At 49.9% G+C, this 19,075-nt stretch overlaps 2 long non-coding RNA genes across 2 annotated transcripts in view; one reads left to right on the forward strand and one right to left on the reverse strand.

The window, feature by feature from the left end:
* Positions 1-19,075, forward strand: part of LOC135418764 (uncharacterized) — a 132,308-nt gene that overhangs the window by 111,458 nt on the left and 1,775 nt on the right. The gene's annotated exons all lie outside the window — the stretch shown is intronic.
* LOC135418753 (uncharacterized) lies at positions 6,279-18,769 on the reverse strand. Its single transcript, XR_010432644.1, has 3 exons — positions 18,155-18,769; positions 16,391-16,502; positions 6,279-14,643 (listed from the first exon to the last, which is right to left on the reverse strand). It is a non-coding gene; the product is annotated as an uncharacterized LOC135418753 (long non-coding RNA).

Here is a 19,075-nt window from a genome sequence, read left to right on the forward strand (position 1 = left end):
CCAAATGTCAGTTGTCTGCATCAGGGACCACCCCCTGTGCTTATTTTGGACAGGCTTTGTGTCCTTTTTCGGGAGCAGTCCAGCACTGCTCTTTCCACTGCTCTTTTTGCTGGATTTTCTTTTCTGTTATAATTTCCATGTCGTGAGGTGGTGCTGCCTTCTCCCAGACTGAGCCCATTGGGAGTGCTATCTGTCTGCCTTCCAGGGATGAGTTGTCAGAAAGTTTCCGTTCCCCAAAATGTGCTCTTTCAACCTGTCACAAGGCACATGTCCTGACAAGCATGTAACCTGCATGCAAAGGAAGCAAGAGTAGTGTTCTTTCATGTGTTTTTCCATCTAGGCAAGGATATTTCCTATGAACACAAACCAAATGAAGGGGGGAGTCCAGCAGCTGGGTAGGTAACGTGTCGTGAAGACACCCCATGCTCACTATCCTTGCTCTTGAAAAATAACCTTGAGTTGCAGGTAGCTGGTGGATTGAGTCTGGAACACACTCTGGTGTTTGTCTGGAGAGAGAGAGACCTGTCCCCAGGTCATGGAAACTTAGTGAAGAAGGTTCAGCTATTACATGTTCCACTGGCTTTTGAGTGCATGGAAATTCTCGTTCCCCTCTCTCCTGGGTGTGCTGGAGCCCCCGACTGAGCCCCAGCCCAACGGGAGGCCCTGGGAACAGCCCTGACCCTCCTTCCTCCACCAGAAATGTGACTGCAGCTATGGCAAGGACGGTTTGTGCTGTCTCAGAGCAGTTCCCTTGGATGCAGAGTGTGAGTTTGGAGGCAGGACTTTGGCACCTGGTGGTCACACAGCTGCACGGGGCTCAGCACCGGCCATGATGGGCCTCGGGCTTGCCCAAGCCCTGCAGAGGAGTGAAGGGATACTTTGATGTGCTGTGAGGGCCTGCTGGGGCCAGAGGGATATGGAGAAGATAATTTTCTCCCACGGATCTGCAATGTCATGTCTAGGTCCCCAGAAAAATATTCACCCTACTTGCATCTCTGATGTCTATCTGTAAGACGCTCGGTGGTATGTGCGAGCCCACAGAGACTCTGGAGATGAGGAAACCTCAAATGTGGCTTCAGAGTAGCTTCCTGGTGGGGAACAAATCCAAGTCTGGGTCCTTCCCCCATGGGCAGAGATGGGGGAGCAAGAGGCCAGCTGCAGTGCAGATGGAAGGCAGGGGTGGCTGGGAAGCTGGGTCCCAGCTGTCCCAGTCCCAGAGGAAAGGCAAAACAGGCTCAGAGGGGCAGAACAATGCCTGAGCAAGTGCCTCCTCATGCTTGGAGGTTCCTACTGTAGGGATGGTTCAGGGTCAGTGTCCCCAGATCCCCATCACTTGCAGTCCCCATGGCTGACACTGCAGCTGAAGCAGGTAGGCACAGAGGAGGGCATGGGGCCAGGGCTGCCCCGTACCTGCAGTCCCACCTGTAGCATGAGGCACCAGTGAGTGTCTGCTGGGGCAGCAAGTGTCTGCAGGGGCAGCCAGCTGCAGGTCTGGCAGAGCCTACTGATGAACTTGTCAGTGTTTCAGTGGGGAACCACAGAATGAGAGTGCACAGTCATCGGGCCATGGCTGCCTTCCTGGAAGAGCAGGCATTGCCGTGTGTCACAGCAGGCATTGCCATGTGTCAGAGCAGCTCTGTTGAACACAGACAGCCTAACCTCTTCTGCCCTGAGTGCTCCCAACCTGCTCCCTCCAGAAAAGGCTTGCTGCTCGCTGCTCAGTTTCTGCAAATATGCCAGGATGCTGATCTAAGCTGTCCCAGACTCTTGTGCACCTGTAATTCTCACATTTTGTGTACATGCCTTTGAACCAGATGCAAGCTTGTGCCCATCTTCATCTCCCCTCTCCCCAGCTCTGGATTTTGTACTGGTTTTGTTTCTTAAACTCTAAAAAAAAAATAAAAAAATAAAAGGGGGTGAAGGTTGTGCTTATGTGTTTCTGAAATTGCCTTGTCATTTCTGTACTCCCCCAGTGCAAGTGTCGCTCGCCCTGAGTTAGCAGCACTGGTAGCACAGAGGATTGAAAGCTGCATTTCAAGTAATAACCTTGGCATTGTATCCGAAACAGGAAAGAAGACAGCTCATTCAAGGGCATCACAAACACCCCTGCACAGGCTCTTCTGTGGTTCTAATTGCTTTCAGCTTGTCCTCCTGCCCTGCATATTGAAACCCAAATGCAGGCCACTTGGTGGCTGTCAGAGGCCCTGCTTGTCCTCAGAGGAAACCTTTGGAATCCCAACACATCACAGACGTGCCGTGCACACCCGGCATTTGCTAGAATTTGCTGTGTTTATCAAAATTATTTTGGTTCCTCTTCCACAGGGCCCCTAAAGCTGGAGCCTCTTGGGGTTTGCCCCAACCTTTTGCAGTCATCAAGCCATTCTAGTGAGCAGGCAGGCAGGGGTGGCTTTGGGGCTCCATGAGCCTGTCGGTGCTCTGGTTGTCTTGCTAAGTTTTCTAAAGAAGTGCCTCTTGGTGGCACATGCAGCAATGTTATTCCTGCAAGGACTGAAGGAAACCAGAGTTAGGTAGTAGTATGGCTTGCTGCTGTTTGGTTAGTTGGTTGGTTGGTTGTGGGTTTTTTTACAGCAATCCAATATCTTTTACCTTAGACCGTCATTTCTGAGCTTTCCCAGACTGGGGAGCTGAGTGTTTTAAAAACCTTGACAAAAGAATGCTGGTCAGAGTCAAGGCTAAATCCTTCAGTGTCATGGTTGTACCAGGACTCAGCTGTCCCAGCCTGCCAGTACCCAACCAGCAGGACAGGGCATAGAGCATCCCCACCACAAAACATAGCCCTGGCCCATGGGGAGCACCTGTGTGTGGGAGTCACAGGGCAGGGACCTTTGCCCAAGGACTGGGAGCCCTCACTGGCACCCACCTTGATTTAGCTCTTATTTCTTGGGAAAGTGCTCTCACCCCTGCAAAAGGAGAAACTGGGGAATTATACAGGAGAGTTTAACTTTACTTCTCAGAAGAACAGTGGAAGAACCAATTAACCTGTTTGTAAATATCTGGAAGGAAAAAGGAAATAAGTAGCAACCAGTATGAGTTTCCAAGAACAAAACATGATACTGTCTGTGGGACAAGGAAACCTCTTGGGCAGAGGAGTAGCTGTGGGTATTCACTGCACCTTCAGCAATAGTTTTGATTCTCTTTTCCATAAGATACACGAAGGATGGTCTGTATGAAACTTCTGCTCCACAGACATGGAGCTTGTTGAGTGATTATTGATGGTTTTTTGACAAAATGGAAGGACTTGACTTTCTGGGACCTGCCCTTCTGCAGCGTGGCCTTCCCCTTGGGAATCTTCTGGGCCCTCTGGCAAGCCAAGCAGGAATGGGGACACACTCATAGCTCACAGCTCTTGCTGGTATTTTTCACCTATAATTTAAAGGTTTGGCCTGCACTTGGAGAGCGGTGCTGTTGCTCTCGTTGCTGCAGTCAAGTAATACAATTTACACCTAGTGTTGGGTTGTCTTCTTGTGTGTGTATTTGCCTGTTTTCCACCAAGGCTGTCTTTGCCTCAGGATTCAGTAAAACAGCGAGAAATAGCAAAGGAAGCCTTTGAGAGGGAGAAAATCGGAGTGTTACAGAGGCGAGATTTTTGTGTGCCCCAGCTACTGCTGTTTAATGTCTCTGCCCACTCCAGAAATAAAGTATTTTATAACTAAGCCAGATTTATTTATCAAGTTCAAGGAATTTTGTCTAGACTGTTGGTAAATTCCTTCTCCAGTGTCTCTGAACCAAATGAAGTATCTATCTCCCTTGATCATCAAAGATACTAATGTCTTTCACATTTAGCACATCAAGAATTTGTTGATTCCTGACTGATTTTAGTTGCTCAATTCACCCTAAAGTGGAAAAATATGATATAGTCCATTGCTAAAATATCAGCATAGACATGAATCTGAGCTGAAAGGTTATTCTTGGAGGTGGTGAGTGGGGAGGCCCTTTAAAAATTCTGTGATTGATTTCACTTCCATGTGGCTTTTTCTTGCTCCTTGCATACAGCCACTCTTTGGCTGATGTGCGTGTCAAAGATTTCTGTCAGCAGAGGCATTGAGGCAGTAAGAAGGAGTTTATGTAAGTCAGGCTACTTTTGGCAGCATAACATAGAGAAAGAAGTAGTAAAAATGTTGTGAAATCACAAAGAAAAATATTGACATTTAGGCAGAGCCAGGATTTTGTGAAGAGATCCCAAAAGAGGAGCATCATCACTGAGGTAAATCACACTGTGCCTCATCCAACACTGCTGCGCTGGGAGTTTTCCATGGATGGTGCTTTATGGGAGCAGGGGGATGAGCAGTGGATGGGTTCCCCAGGGCACACCTCCAGCAGCTGCCTCACTGCTGTGTGTAGTCATTTTTCCTGGTGGTCCCAGCCCTTAGGCCAAGAGACGGCTATTTTCCAAGAGGGACACAATGCTGAGCACCAGCTGCACTGGGCACAGCAAAGGCAGGCAGGATCAGGACCTGCCTCGATGATAGTGCTGGCAGCTTTTCTTGGAGCCAGGCTGGGTGGCATCTGTAAGTGGGTGCAGTGACTGGGGAAGAGCCGAGTGTTTAATGGCATTTTCTAACGTCAGCGCTGTGGTTTTCAGCACAGCCCGTGGGGCAGCAGTGCAGCCTTCCCAGCAAGCCAAAGTCAGTATTTCCTCAGCCACCACATTTCACACCAGAGATATTAGGTTTCTAAAGGTCAGCTGCTGCTAAAGGTCACTTTTTGGATGTGATGGGAGATTTTCCATTGCTGGTGGTGGTCTTTTTGCCCTGAGAGTTATCTCTCTGTCTCACTGTGGAGTGTGCTGTTCTGTTCCTTGGAGTGGACTTCCTTTACCACACTATCAGCTGAGTGGGTAGGGGCTAAGTATTCACTGTAGCACCTTTAAAAGGTTGAGGTGAACTTAGTCACATACATCTTCCTTCCTTTGTCTTATAGTTGCTTCAGTCAAAAATCCCACCATAACACACCATCATATTGTAAGATATCAGGAGAGAATATCAATATATTTTTTGAAATTTTTTCTGGTAAAGAGAATAAACAAGCTATGAAAAAAAGTAATAATTGTACACCTGACATTCAGACATTCAGCTGGTTTAGCCATCTCCATTCCCACTCATTCCTGTGGTGTTAGAAACCTCTGAGAGGGACATGAAGGCTGTGGGGCCCCAGATACAGCTCTACTCTGGTTTAAGTGGTTTCTCTTGCCTATCTGGCACTGTCATCATCGGACTGTTTGCTTCCCCTCATCAGCCCCATGGGAGTTTTTTTGGTCAGCAAAGATGTTCCCAAAGTCATCCCTCCTGAAAATGAGGTTTTATTGGAGCTCTTCATTCTTCCTGTGTGCCTCTAACCTGTTCACTTCTTTTAAACATGATGAAAAGAATTGCAAGTAGGGTTTTGGGAAAGACTTGCATTTGCCTTTTGTTAGCCTTAAACAGCTGAAGGAGAAGCAGATCGGTGGTGGGCAAGCAGAGACTGCAGTAAGGAGAGAGGGAGTTAAGGGCTTGTGACTTTTCTGGGACAGAGACAGGCTGAAGCTTGCGACACTTCTGTGAGCAAACCCCAGCCTCTATCTTGCTGTTACTTGTGCATTTTAATCAATGGTCATTGCTTTGCATTTACTTCAAACCGGTGCATTACAGTGATGGAAAAGGGTTAAATGTCATTCCTGCCCCAGCCAAGCCCAGAGAGAAAGACACATGTACAGTACCACTTCCTACTTTGGACACTTCATCCCTTTGCCAGTGTTTCATTGGGGTGGTATTTTAGCATCCTTTGCTAATCAGGTTGCTTGCAATACTGCTTCACCTGCCTCTCACCATCAGCAAATGTTAGTCCATTAGTTATGGAACTGCAGAGACTGAATCAAGATCTAATGTCAACAAAAGCACATTGACCAGCATGATGCTTCACAGTCTCTCCTTTGTCAACACTATGAACTCTTCCCTTTTCATGTTTTCTGAGTATTGTTTTCTTATTTTTAACAGCTTTAAGCTCCTGGTTAAATTGTTTCCTTTACTGTTTCTTAAATAATTCTTAAAAAGCTCTTTAACTTTCCATTCACAGTCATTTAGTTATTGTTTTTTCCACCTGGTCAGTTTGGCTCATAATTTCCCCTAACTTATATTAGCTCTTTTGAAATATCTAGTAGCTGTATTACTGGCTGGGGCTGCCCCCTGTTTGCTCATAATGACTATAATCAGATAATGGTCACCACTCCTTAAGACCTGGCCACTTCATCAGCAATTAAATCAACTTTATTCACTGTAAAAGGCACCAAATATAGCACTTGCATCCAGCTTAACAGTATCCATATTACGAAATGACCACCTGAAACCATTGTAAACTGTCCTGATACCACCCTGGTCTCACTGGAGTCCTGATAGAGATTTTCCTGGCAGCATTACCATTCCCTTCTCTGGACCCTGCAGGAGGAAAGTTGCTGGGACCTCGTGCCAATCTCTGAGACAGCACACAGAAACAACCTGCTCAGTTTTCTCTTTTTATTCCCTTTATTTGCAAAACACTGAATTACGTAGGTGCAGCTTGAATGAATGACTGATAAGTTCTTATCACAACAGCGTTTCCATAGGTTTAAACTTTTACTTCTGTTTGAGATGAGAAAAGGTCCAGATCCCCAAAAATCCAGCAGTCCTCAGCCCCTTCTCCCAGGGTGTCCCCGGCAGATAGACCTTGAGGCTTGTAGTCTAACGCAACCTTCTCTGTCTTCATGACATAAGCCCATAAAACAGCAGGGGCAGGAAATATTTCCCAGCTGCTAATTCTCCTACAACCATAATAAAACACGCAGCCAGGCCCCGTTCGCTCGTGGCTGGCAGGAGCCCACGAGCACTTGCAGGAGCAGCCCGTGGGTGCCGTGGACGAGGCACCCCCAGCCCCGGCCGCGCATTTCGGTACCTGCGGGGGCTCTGCAGGCGAGCGCGTCTGGCCCCGAGAGCCTCGGATGACTAACCCGGCCAGAGGCTTTCTCTGTATTACAGCAGCACTCGTGCTCCGGCGGGCTTTAAAGAGGGGGCGGGGGGCACAGCACGAAGGCTGTGGTTGGCACCTGAGCCCCCGGAGCTGCCTGCCCGTCCCACGCAGCCGCCGCGCTGTCAGCCCCGAGGGACGCGGGCAGGAGGAGTTCAAGTGTTGCAGAACGAAACGCAGGGAGGCCGAGCAGTCAGCCCTTCACCGGTGATGTTTGCAGCTACCCTGTGTTTGTTTTCTTCTCCACCTGCCACTTTCACTAGTCCTTAGGTGAAACATGAACAGCCCAGCCTGCTTTCTCCCACAGACACACGGACATGGCTGGGCTTCAGGGGCATGTTCAGGGCTCCCTTGCCTGCAGCCAGCACCCCCTGCACCCTGGCCACCCTGGGGGACCTTGAGAGGGGACACCTCTCTGCAGGCAGGCAAGCAAATATGGGTTCATACCAGTGTCCCACTGATAAGGCTGCTGCAGCTCTGGCTCCCTGGGCCCAGCCAGCAGCAAGGCTCAGTGTGCATGCTCACAGAACATATATATACCCACAATGTGTGTGTGTGTGTGTGTGTGTATATATATGTGTGTGTGTGTATAGATATACATTCACACAGTCAGCCATGCAGATCAGTACAGGCAGAAAATCCACAGTCCTCACACAAGCAGCACCAGTGGCCTCATCCTCTTCCCCTCTCTGGCTTATCAAGATGAAAGCCCACAGCAGAACATATGAATTCCTTCAGCTGCTGATCTTAGACATACAGTCTCTCCAGTCCATCCTCCTGTCTCCTGAGACTTTTATCCTAGTTTCCAGCTGGCATGGCTTACTGCTTGCTAGCCACTGTACACACCAACATACCCACCCACACCCCCGTCTCTCTGGCAGCTGCTATCCTGGCACACAGGTTGCTTTGCCCCATGGTGTCCCTTCCCTCACTGGCACTCTGACCTCCATACACACCTGTGCACACCAAGCAGAGACCCTTTCCAGGGAAACATGTGAAGAGAGTTTAGAAAGCAGACGGGACATGCCACAGCAATCAGGCACAGGGCACAGTCAGATAGGCATCTGAGCAGTCCCTTTTGTCCCCTTTTCCCTCTGTTTTCCCACCTTGATCAATCTCTTTCCCGTTTGCTCCTTTCCTCACACATCCCACAGTAAGTCCTCAGAAGGCTCTTCCCAGCATCCCGTAATGAGCTCCATGTGCCTTTGGCTGATCACCCTCTTTTCTTGGCAGAGAGGGAATGTTTCCTGGTTCCTCACCAAGGCAGACACAGTAACCCAGGCAACATGTGACCACATGTACCCCCAGCAGTGTCCTCTCCCCTTCTGTCCGCTAGAGCTCATATGTGAAACAGATACTTGGAGAATTTGCTGTCTTTCATTTTTCTTCAGCCCTCCGGACAGCTCTTAAATATCTTCACTACAAACAGCTCTTAAATATTTTCCCTGCACGACTGCAAAAACAATAAGTTATAACTCAGAAATTTGGTAACATCTCTATCTTCTTGAATCATCTCTTCCTTATCTAGTGTTTGAGGATTCTTTGCTTTTTTTAGCTTTGACCCTGAAAAGACTAATTCTTTCAGTTGCATCTTCAGTACAGATGCAACAGATAGATCTGAGCAAGACAGTTTATTCCCATAAGATGACTTTTCCTTGCCAACATGCTCATCTCCCTTCATGGCTGGGGATGGGAGAAAGAGCCCTAAATTACCTTGGTTTTTACAGCATCTCTTCCCCTTTCATGGTGTCTGCCCTGGTGCCTCAGTTTAACGAGAAAGAAATGTTCCGTAAGGAATAATGAAAAAGAAAGATAAACTATAACACCTGGGCAGGGAGGGAGCTGCAGTGGCCAGATCCACCAGCCCACATGGAAACAGGTCAGCTCTGGGGCATGGCTGCAGGGGGTCACCTGTACCCCGTCTGTGGCACCTCAGAGGTGAAGTGAAGCCTCACTTTCCTGACTCTGCTTGGGGCAAAGCCCTGAATGGAAGGAGCCCCATCCCCATGCCCTTTTATAGTTGGAGAGGCCTCAACTGGCCCCAGGGATGCTCCCGTAGTGTGTATCAAGCTGAACCTGTCTCCAGCCTCATCAGCCCTTCCCTGCAGCTGTCCAGCTCCTTACACTCTTTCCTAAGCCTGAATCCAGCTCTCTGGCACGGGGAGGTTTATTCTTTTTGATCACCTTCCCTGCAAAAAAAGCTTGTGCACGGAAAAAAAGACTTCTCAGAGTGAAAAAAAAAAAAAAAGAAAAAAGAAAAAAGAAAAAAAAAGAGGCCTCAGGCTTTCTGTTGCAATTCTGCGCAACCCTTAGAGCCTAGAATAACGATAAATCTGGTTTTTTTCCCAGGAAAGTCTTTCTGTGCCTGGGGGGTGCTGAGAGGGCCACAGCCAGTGGCAGCAGTGTCTGCCTCCCGCTGTCCCAGGTTTGGCAGCCTTGGGAGGAGGTCAAACATGTCCTGCCCCCACAGGGCTCCCCAGGGCTACCTGGGATGGGTCCCATGGGGGGACAATGATCAGATAAGACACCAAGCAGTGACTTAATATGTGGATATATTGTCTTTGAAGATCAAGCAAGGAGGGCACTCACAAGCAGTGAACACGTCTGAACATGCTTTAACATGTCAGAACTGGGGGTCAGCACCCAGCCAGGTCCCTGCAGGAGCTCACCCACAGCCTGGCTCCCTTCCTCACTGCCCAACCTGTGCCTTCAGCTTGTGCCATCTCTCCCACACATTAGCTGGGAGAGAGCCGTCAGCAACTTCCTTCACTCTGGCAAGAGGAAGAAAAATCAAAAAAATCAGCTTTTCCTTTTGGACTGTAGCACAGAGAACAGACGGGCATGACACAAATGTAAGCGAGAGCCGGCTCTTTCCACCAGCCCTGCCTCAGGGCACTCACCTCTTGGCCCTGCTCCCCCCACCTACGTGGGGCAGGCAGTGGCCCTCTGGAGAAGCCCCTCTTCCTCCCCAGCAGCATCAGTGCCAACCACAGCACAGGATGTCTCTCGCTCGCCATGTCCCTGTGACTCAACTAGGTCAACCGAAGGCAGAGAGCAAGCAGGGAGGCAGCCGTGGTGCAAGTGGGGGTTTCTCTTCTCTTAATGCCACAGGCTCTCATCGATCTGTGACATTTTCCAGTCCTGATTTGAAGATGGAAGTGATGGGAAATCTGTCCGCATTTAGGTTCACTCTTGCACATACCCTTGGCAGCTCCCAAGGACACCCAAAGATGTGTGAGTCCTGATGGGAATGAGCCCACCAGCTTGGCTGGGCAGGCTGGGACAGAGGGGAAAGCAGGCCACTCTCTCCAAGCCAGTGTCTCATCTTGCTTTGATGGTGGATGATGGCAGTACCTGTAAGATGCCGCTGTGAGGTACCATCAAACCTCAAATGGTTTGTGCTGTGCTTTGCCAGGTTTCATGCCCACTTTCCCACCTTTCAGGCAAAGATACTGCCAGTCATTTTTCTACTTCTTCCACTAATTTCTCCATGGCAGGCTAATGTTGTTAATTGATAAATGGTATTTGTGGTTATGACTCATCTGTTGCTTTACTTACCATCTGCAAAATCAGTGTAGATCTGTGTAGAGATGCTGGTTAGTGCTGGAAAATAAAGCCCCTGTAGCTTAACATGGCACTCACACTTCTCTCAAGATTGTGATGCACTTAGCCCTGTCTGATGGCCCACCCTGCCTCCCACGGTGACACCAGAATGAAGGGGGGATTTTTAATCTGTTCCCTTGGCATTTTATCGTTCCAGTAGGACCACTGGAAGAGCTGCCTTTTGGTCCGCTTTGCTTTCTTGCATTAGCTTGATATGAGTTTGTTGCAGTTTAACTGCAAAGAAATCAACATTTTTTTGCTGGAAAAAGACTTCTGGCATTTAGAAAGAAAGAAAAAAAAAAATCCCGGAGAAGTTCAGCTGATAATGTGGCGGAGTCATCTGTGTAGTGCTAGGAGTGGAGCAGTCATGTCTCTCCACCCTGTGATATCATCAATACTGCTATGACTTGGGCAGAATTTAGGATGGAAAAACTGAAACTGCTCGAGTCAGCTGGAAATTTTTAGGGTGGGGTGTGTCTCTGCAGGCAGCGGTGCTGCCTTCTGGGAGCCCACCATGACAAGCAGCTCCAGTTGCACCATGGTCCCTGCTCGAGAGCCACACCTGGGTGCAAAAACTCCCCCAGCAGCCAGAAAGAGCCTAACCCTGACAGAGAGAGTCTGGGCTGGAGAAAGCTGAGGTGGAGGGGCTACTGCTCCAGCCTCTGAAATAGAGTCAAATGGTTCTCCTTCAGCCATGTGTCCTGCTGAAATGGAGACCGGGACTTTGTGGAGCTGCCTGAGAGACAGATGCAGGGCAGGAGTGTTGTCACTCTCTGGTCAACTCTGGCTGCAGGTAACTAAATGTGCACTCCCATGCAGAGCTCCCTGTACCTTTGCACTGAAAGTATTGATGGAGGCATAGACAATAGTAGGAGCCTGGGAGCCTCTATGTCTGATGTTCCAATCCTGGGGCAGCATTGCTCCCCTAAGGCTGAGAGAACTGGGGTTGTTCAGCCTGGAAAAGAGAAGGTTTTGGGTGACCTGATTGTGAACTGAAGGGAGCCCACAAGAAAAACTGAGACTTTTTGCAAGGGCATGTAGTGACAGGACAAGGGGTAATGGCTTCAAACTAAAAGAGAGCAGGTTTAGATAAGATATTAGGAAGTAATTCTTTACTGTGAGAGTAGTGAGGCCCTGGCACAAGTTGCCCAGAGAAGCTGTGGATGCCCCATGCCTGGAAGTGTTCAAAGCCAGGCTGAGTGGAGCTCTGACTAACCTGGTCTAGTGGAAGGCATACCTGGCCATGGCAGGGGGGTTGGAACCAGATGACCTTTAAGGTTGCTTCCAATCAAAGCCACTCTGTGATTCTAAGGCAGACATGCCAGAACTAGTGGATGTCAGCTGGTCCCTGTCAGAAGTGTCCCTCAAGCTGAGCAGGGGAGTTTGATGCTGGGCATTGTGGTTGGTGGCACTTCTCCACCCCATGCAGAGCCCTTTGTAGGCTTTTAATAACACAGTATGTATGTAGTCAAGTATGGGGTAAAAATGCATTACTTAAACATGTGATTTTCCTAAGATCAAAGTAATCCAGCGCTTGCCTTCCCAAGACTCTTGTAATTCTTCTAGACATCTCTGAAGATGAGAAACCAAAGCCCCATCTGTCAGAGACTGACAGACTTCTGGGGCAAAGACTTTCTTTGTGCTGGACACCAGGTCCTTGAGAGGAGCACTGTCTGCAGAGGAGGGACACAGCCTTGTCCCTGGAGTGCAATTCTCCATCCTGCCCTCTCTGCAGGGGCTGCTTGAGATCAGCTTCAGAGCCTGGCTAGGAACCCCAGCACTGTTCTGAGGCTCCAGAAAGGAGCTACAGAGCTGAGAGTTGTGTGTCCGTGCCCAGCTGGAGCTGGCTTTGAGGATCAGAGAGCTGAGAGCACCTGAGCTGCAGTTCTCTGGCACCAAAGGCAGCTGATGTGCTCCAAATCACAAATTGCTTGGGCAGATTTTATTTTTGAGCAGTTCTTGCCTCTGCAGGGAATACCAGTCCCTCTGTCTCTGTGCTGGGTTTGACAAGAGCTGTAGGGAGAATAACAATCTGATTTCCACAACAAGCAGTTTTGCCATGCTGACAGGAAACAGGAGAAATGTCCTTCAAGACATAACCCAGTGATGCCCCCAAAAGCAAAATAGAAACAGCTGTGGCAGGGGAGTGGCTCACTAGAGTGAGCCCTGCAAGCTGCATCCAGTCTATCTCATCACAAGCTGACAGTGTGGCACTGCTGAGCCCACTCTGACCACTGCCTGTCTCCCTTCTCCTCCTCACCAGTCCAGATTTTTATGCTTCTCTTAGACCTCTATTCAAGCTGACATTTTCTGGGTCCAAAAAGTGTCTTGGCAATCTGCTGTCTGTCAGCTGCTCCAGCAGATAATCAGTTTAAGCAAACTTAATCACTGCTAAGTGATGCAAAGGATCGCCCATCTTGCAAAACCTTGGAGCCGGGAGGGCTGGCTGGCTGCGCCTTCCCCTGGTTCCAAATCAGCCCCAGCACAAGTGTTCTCAGTTTAACTTGCCTTCTGGTGACTGCCTTGTAAATGAGGTGTGATTTGCTCCAAGAGGCCATGTGGGAGGAATGGAGGAAATAAGTAAAGTTGGTAAATTGCATTTCAGACTACTGGAAAGCTAATGGATGGATGAGCTCCTATTTGGGAAGCCAGGCTGCTTACAGCAGATCTCTGCAGTGTGTAAGCATTTAAACCCCTAAATGAGCAGCATTTCACTGCTCTCTGGAGCTTACATATGTCATCAGTCAGCATGAGGCCACATGGCCCAGTTGGTGCTGATTGCAAGAGAAATACATTTGCATTTCTCAGGTTTCCCGTGGGTTCCCACAATATTAATTCGAGTTACTGGATGTGAAATTCCTCAGAGACAGTGACAAATTAATGTGTTAATGTCTAGACTCTATGATCTTAAAGGTCTTTTCCATGCTAAGTGGTTCTATGATTTATAGCACACAAGTCATCCAAGAGAAAACAAACTGCAGGAAATGGGTGCACAGGGAGGCGGCAGTGGGATGGCAACTGCTCTGTCCTGTATTGGCCACAGCCTTTGCTGTGGACCACGTTCATGGGTGCAGGGCCCTCAGAGAAGCTTTTAGCTGGCCGTGGTATCCCCTTTTCAGACCATTTTCCCTCAGTCATCCCCACTGTCCCTTCCAGCTCTCTGCACACAGGTGAAGTGAGGTCCTGGTGAGCTGCGTGTTACCTTGCACTCCAGAGATGGGCTGTGAGAATGGGCCAGGAGGAATTCCCCAGTATTTCACAGGTATTTACATCATGGCTTCATCAGGCTTTGGAGGAGCCTTTCTCATGGTGTGGGATGGCCCAGGGGCTGTGAGGACACCTGTCAGGTGTGGCCTTGGCTGGGGACTGCCGTGATGAATCTCCTGAGCTCTGCAGTTCCGTGACTCACCAAGATCAGTCTGAACCCAAGAGCTGAATGGGACCAGATGGGTTTCATCCTAGGGCACTGAGGGAGCTGGCAGAAGAGCTCACTAAGCTGCTGTCCAGCTTTTAATCATCATTTATCCTCTCGTCATTTATCATCAGTCCTGGCTGACCGGAAAGATCCCAGATGACTGGAGGCTGGCCATGTGACGCCCATCCACAAGAAAGTCTGGAAGGAGAATCTGACGAACCACAGGCCTGTCAGCTGACCTCAGTGTCTGCCAAGGTTATGGAGCAGATCACCTTGAGTGGGATCACACAGCACATACAGGACAATCAAGGGATCAGACCCAGTAAGCACCAGTTTAGGAAAGGCAGGCCCTGCCTGACTAACCTCATTTCATTTTATGACCAGGTGACCTGCCTGGTGGATGAAGGAAAGGCTGTGGATGTTGCTTACCTGGATTTCAGCAAAGCCTTTGACACCATCTCCCACGGCACACTCCTGGAAAAGCTGGCAGCCCATGGCTTGGACAGGGGCACTCTCTGCTGGGTTAAGAACTGGCTGATGGCCGGGCCCAGAGAGTGGTGGTGAACGGTGCTGCATCCAGTTGGTGGCCGGTCACTAGTGGTGTCCTCCAGGGATCAGTGTTGTTTAGCCTGGAGAAAAGGAGGATCAGGGGTTACCTCATCACCCTCTAGAACACCCTGAAAGGGGGTTGTAGCCAGGTGGGAGTCGACCTCCTCTCCCAGGCTACTAATGACAGGACAGAAGGACATAGTCTTAAGCTGAGCCAGGGGAGGTTTAGGTTGGACGTTAGGAGGAATTCCTTCACAGAAAGGACGATTAGATATTGGAATGGGCTGCCCGAGGAGGTGGTGGAGTCACCGTCCCTGGAGATGTTTAAGAAAAGACCAGATGTGGCACTTAGTGCCATGGTCCAGGCTTTGGGTCATTGGTTGGACTCTCAGAAGTCTTTTCCAACCTAATTGATTCCGTGACTCTGTGAAAAAAACACTACAGGAGGGGGCACATAAAGATCAAGATCTCGTTTACCCAGACACTGCTGAATCCTCTCTGTTATTCCATGGACATGTAATTCACTGGGCCCATTCCAAGCAGCATCGTTGCGCCAAGTGAGACCCCCTAGATTCCCTCCCCAGGCAAGCTCTTAGCTGGGGACCAGTGGGGACCAGGATATGCCAAGGACATGCATCTGCTTTTGTGCTTGAAGGGTCATGGGTTTCTGCCTGGTGATCCCAGAAAGAAATTAGATGATGTGCATTAAATAGAAAACTCACTTCTGAAGTGCACAGGAAACCACAGATAAGGGTGGTGTAGACATGTTGCTAAACTGCCAAGGAATTTCCCCGACAGAGTGAGCTGTGGTGGCAGCCCCAGCCATCCCTGATCTCCCTTATCCTCCAGCCTCAACCTCCACCAGTCTCACACAGCCATCATGGGTTAGCTAAGGTGCCAGGGGATTTCCAGGAGACCCATGCACAGAGACATGGAGTCTGACATAGCAGCACACCACGAGCTGGTCCCATGGCACTATGGTCATTTGTCTGCACAGAATAGGTGATGATCCCACCATGCCCATGGTGGAGAGGAGACATTGGCCACAGGGGCTGTGAGGAGATGTAATGTGGCATCAGCATCCAAGCGACTGCTTCTTGGCAGTCATGCTCAGGCTGTGTAGCCCAGTACTGCCCCATTTGTTCAGTGACGCCGCTCCCTCCCTCTCCTCTCCCTTTGTGGTCAGCTGTGGTGTGTGCCTGGCTTGGGCTGGGCTCCCTGCTGCTTGCCAGGCCCCTGCAGCTCTGTACTCAACATCAGTGATGCCGAATGGGGCTGCTACGCCTGCCCCTGGGCTTTTTGGGGTCGATGCAGCTGCAAGGCACTGCCCAGCTGTGACAAACCCTGGCCTGCTGCTGCGGCTCGGGGAACACACCTGCTCCAGAGGGACAGGCTGAGTCCTCTCTCCCAGCTGGGCAGCACAGCAAAAGGGGCTTTTAGAACCCCCAGCTATCCCATGGGAGGAACAGCTGCTGCCTCCCAGAGCCCCAACTCCCTGTGAACCCTCCAAAAGGCATGGACACTGCCCACAGCCCTTTCCTGCAGAGCTGACAGCAGGTGCACTTTTTCCTACTTCCTCAGCCCTGGATTTCTCCAGACTTTAAAAAAGTTGGGCAGCCTGCTCCTGCTCCACTGTAGCAGGCAGCACAAGGCAGCAGGCAGCATCATTAGCCTGCCAAGGAAGCAAATGTGCCTCGGACATGCCCCAGAAATGCCTCAGACATGCCCCAGACATGCCTCCATGCTCTGCTCTTTGAAAGAAATCCTTAGTGCTTCTCTACCACTCCGGCTTCAGTTTGAAAAGCAGCTCCAGCTGCTCCCTCTCACCTGTGACACTGACAGGAAACATGGCCTTGTAGCCAGGGCATCAGGATACTGGGATCACATGGTGCTCTCACTGTCCAGCCATGGGGCAAGCCTGGCCCCACAGCACTGATGCCTGCCCAGCAGAGAAAGGAACACAAGACAAAGGACATGTTTCTGCAGAACTGGAGACCTTGTTCTTACAAAATATTCTGATGTTCAAAGTAATCAAAGGCACTCTAGCTCAGCCTCTGGCTAGGGACCATTTCCCTGTGGTTACCATTTTCAGAAAACATTAACAAATAAAACAGCAAAATCCCAGAAAGCAGAAATTATGACTAATGGTCTTTGAGCTTCCTCCAAGTTCAATATCAAAATAAAAAACAATTACAGGAATAGGAGTTAGAGCAGACAGTGAGTGAGCAGTCTCTGGGAGTGCCAAGCTGCTCCTCCATTGCCTGGACAATCTAGTATTTGGGCAATCAGGCCCATGCTTCCATTTGTTACATATTCCCTTTCACTAGTAGCAAAAACAAGAGCCATGAAGTGCTCAGGGAAGCAGAAGTGTGTGTCCTTGCACCGATGCCAGCAAAGGTGCCCATGGGAGCCGTGCTCTGCCTGCTCCTCTCCCAGTCTCCATCAATACCTCAGGACCATGCAGGACATGCTTCCACAATGCTGGCTCCACGCCTGACCTGACATCTCTGCCCTGATTGTGGGACCAAAGCCCCAGTGTAGACCATGAGCAGCTCTGAGCTCAAACAAGAAGGTTCAGAAAGGGACCCATTGGCTTATCCCACAGCACAGGCAGAGGCACAGCTGTGGTTAAGCACCAGCTCTGAGGTATGGCTCATTTGCATTGTGTGCATTCCTCAGCTGCTTTGATGTCCCACATGAGGTTCTGGTGCCTGGAGGGCCCGGAGCTCCCAGTTGCTGCAGGAGGACAGGTATGCCCATCATACTCTCCAGTGAATGTGACAACAGGCATCCAGGCAGCCTGGAAGGCTGCAAGCTCATCCCTGCTCCCTCCCTGTCCCCATTGCAGCCAGCTGAGCCAGCAGGAATGTGGCACCCAGGGGATGTGACTCCATTTGTCCTTCACCGCCTTCCCAGGAGCCAGTGTGGGCTTGGGTGGGGACTCCATGTTGGGAGAGTGCCTGAGCCTTCTTCAGGCACTGGGGAGGCTGCTCCTTCCTCAGCTTATGCCTTCGTGTTGTTTCTGCAAGTTGGGGCATGTCCCTGTGTGCTGCATGGTCAGGGCCACCTGCCAGCAGCCCCTGAGCCATCACAGGTGACAAGGCTGCACAAGGATCCTCTGGGAGCTCATCTGGCACGATGGCAAGGTGGGCTTGGGCTGCTCAGACCTGGCAGCACGTGGGGTGAAGAAGCAACCACTGGCTGAGGGGCAGCAAGGCAGGCACAAAGAGGGTGATGCCAGCAATGCCAATACCTCTCTCGGGTGAGAGAGACAGAACTGACCTCAGTGCGCCCCAAACCGCCCCCAGTCTGGGAGTTTGTCCCTTGGGGTCACTGTAGAAGTCATTAAGTACAAGCCAGACACACCACCAGCCTACTGGTGGTGTTGTCCTGAACGTAGGCTTGTTACCCAGTGCACAGTGTCAATTCACACACTGAGGTGAGATACTTCTATTTTTCATTCTAGTTTGTGCAAAGCAGGGAGCTGAGCGGTAACCCACAAAAGGCTGGTTCCCCAATCATCAGAACTTCACACTATTTATACATTTTAACAAACAAAGGCATCAGCATTCATCGTTACAGGTTACTTACCTTTCTTATTAATTAGTACTCAACCCCCTGTTTGCTGGTTGTATCTCTCGCTTCTCATGCTAATTAGTCCACATGTGCAGTTTTTCCCTCCCTTTGAGTCTGGGGTCTGTTTTGAGTAGGTGATCATGGGTTGGTGTCACGATCTTCTACTGCTGGAATTACCTTTCCCCCAGTTACTGCTCAGTCCTGCTGACTTCACACCCGGTGGCTGTTGTCCAGACAGACGGCCCATTCATCTTGGGATTGTCTTCCCTCTGCCTTAAAGCAAAAGATTAGCCGAGCTTACAGGGTTCACAATGCAATTGCTTAATCAGACTGTTTAGTTATATCTACTAGTTAACAACTGGAAAAGAAATAGCAAAGTTTGGTTCATATCATGGGGGACTCCACATCAGTATCTCAAAGTGTGATCTCCAGACAGCTGTGGTTGCTCTGTACTAATGACACTTTTCAGCCTTTGTGTGCTTTATTCCTTAATGTTTTGGCTGTGAATGCATAACTTTAGTCTTAATAGGATCAGCAGTGTGCAAGGTCAGGCCCTCCCTTCGGCACTGATGTGGAGGAGGCCAGTTTAGATGGATCCAGGACACGGGCTTGTTCTCTACAATGCCAAAGCTGCAACTTGTAGCATCTGTCTTGCAGCAACTATCTTGCATGCCACGTCCTTGGGAGATGGAAATAGGAGACTGGAACAAGTCATAACACCCACCATGCAGGAGGGAATAGCCAGGCTGAGCAGCAGCCTGTGAAACACAGCACCTCAGACTGGCACCTCTCAGCATGAGCATGGTGGACATTTGTCACCAAAAACTGTCAACCAGCAACAGCTGGGCTGTGCTCAGGTGGTTTTGCAATGTGCCTGTGTGTGCTACTGGGTCTTTGTCTTTGCCTCTTTTGTTTTTTTCCACCCGTGGGTGTCCT

The sequence above is a fragment of the Pseudopipra pipra genome, chromosome 9 (genome assembly GCF_036250125.1).
Source record: "Pseudopipra pipra isolate bDixPip1 chromosome 9, bDixPip1.hap1, whole genome shotgun sequence".
Classification (NCBI taxonomy): domain Eukaryota; kingdom Metazoa; phylum Chordata; class Aves; order Passeriformes; family Pipridae; genus Pseudopipra; species Pseudopipra pipra.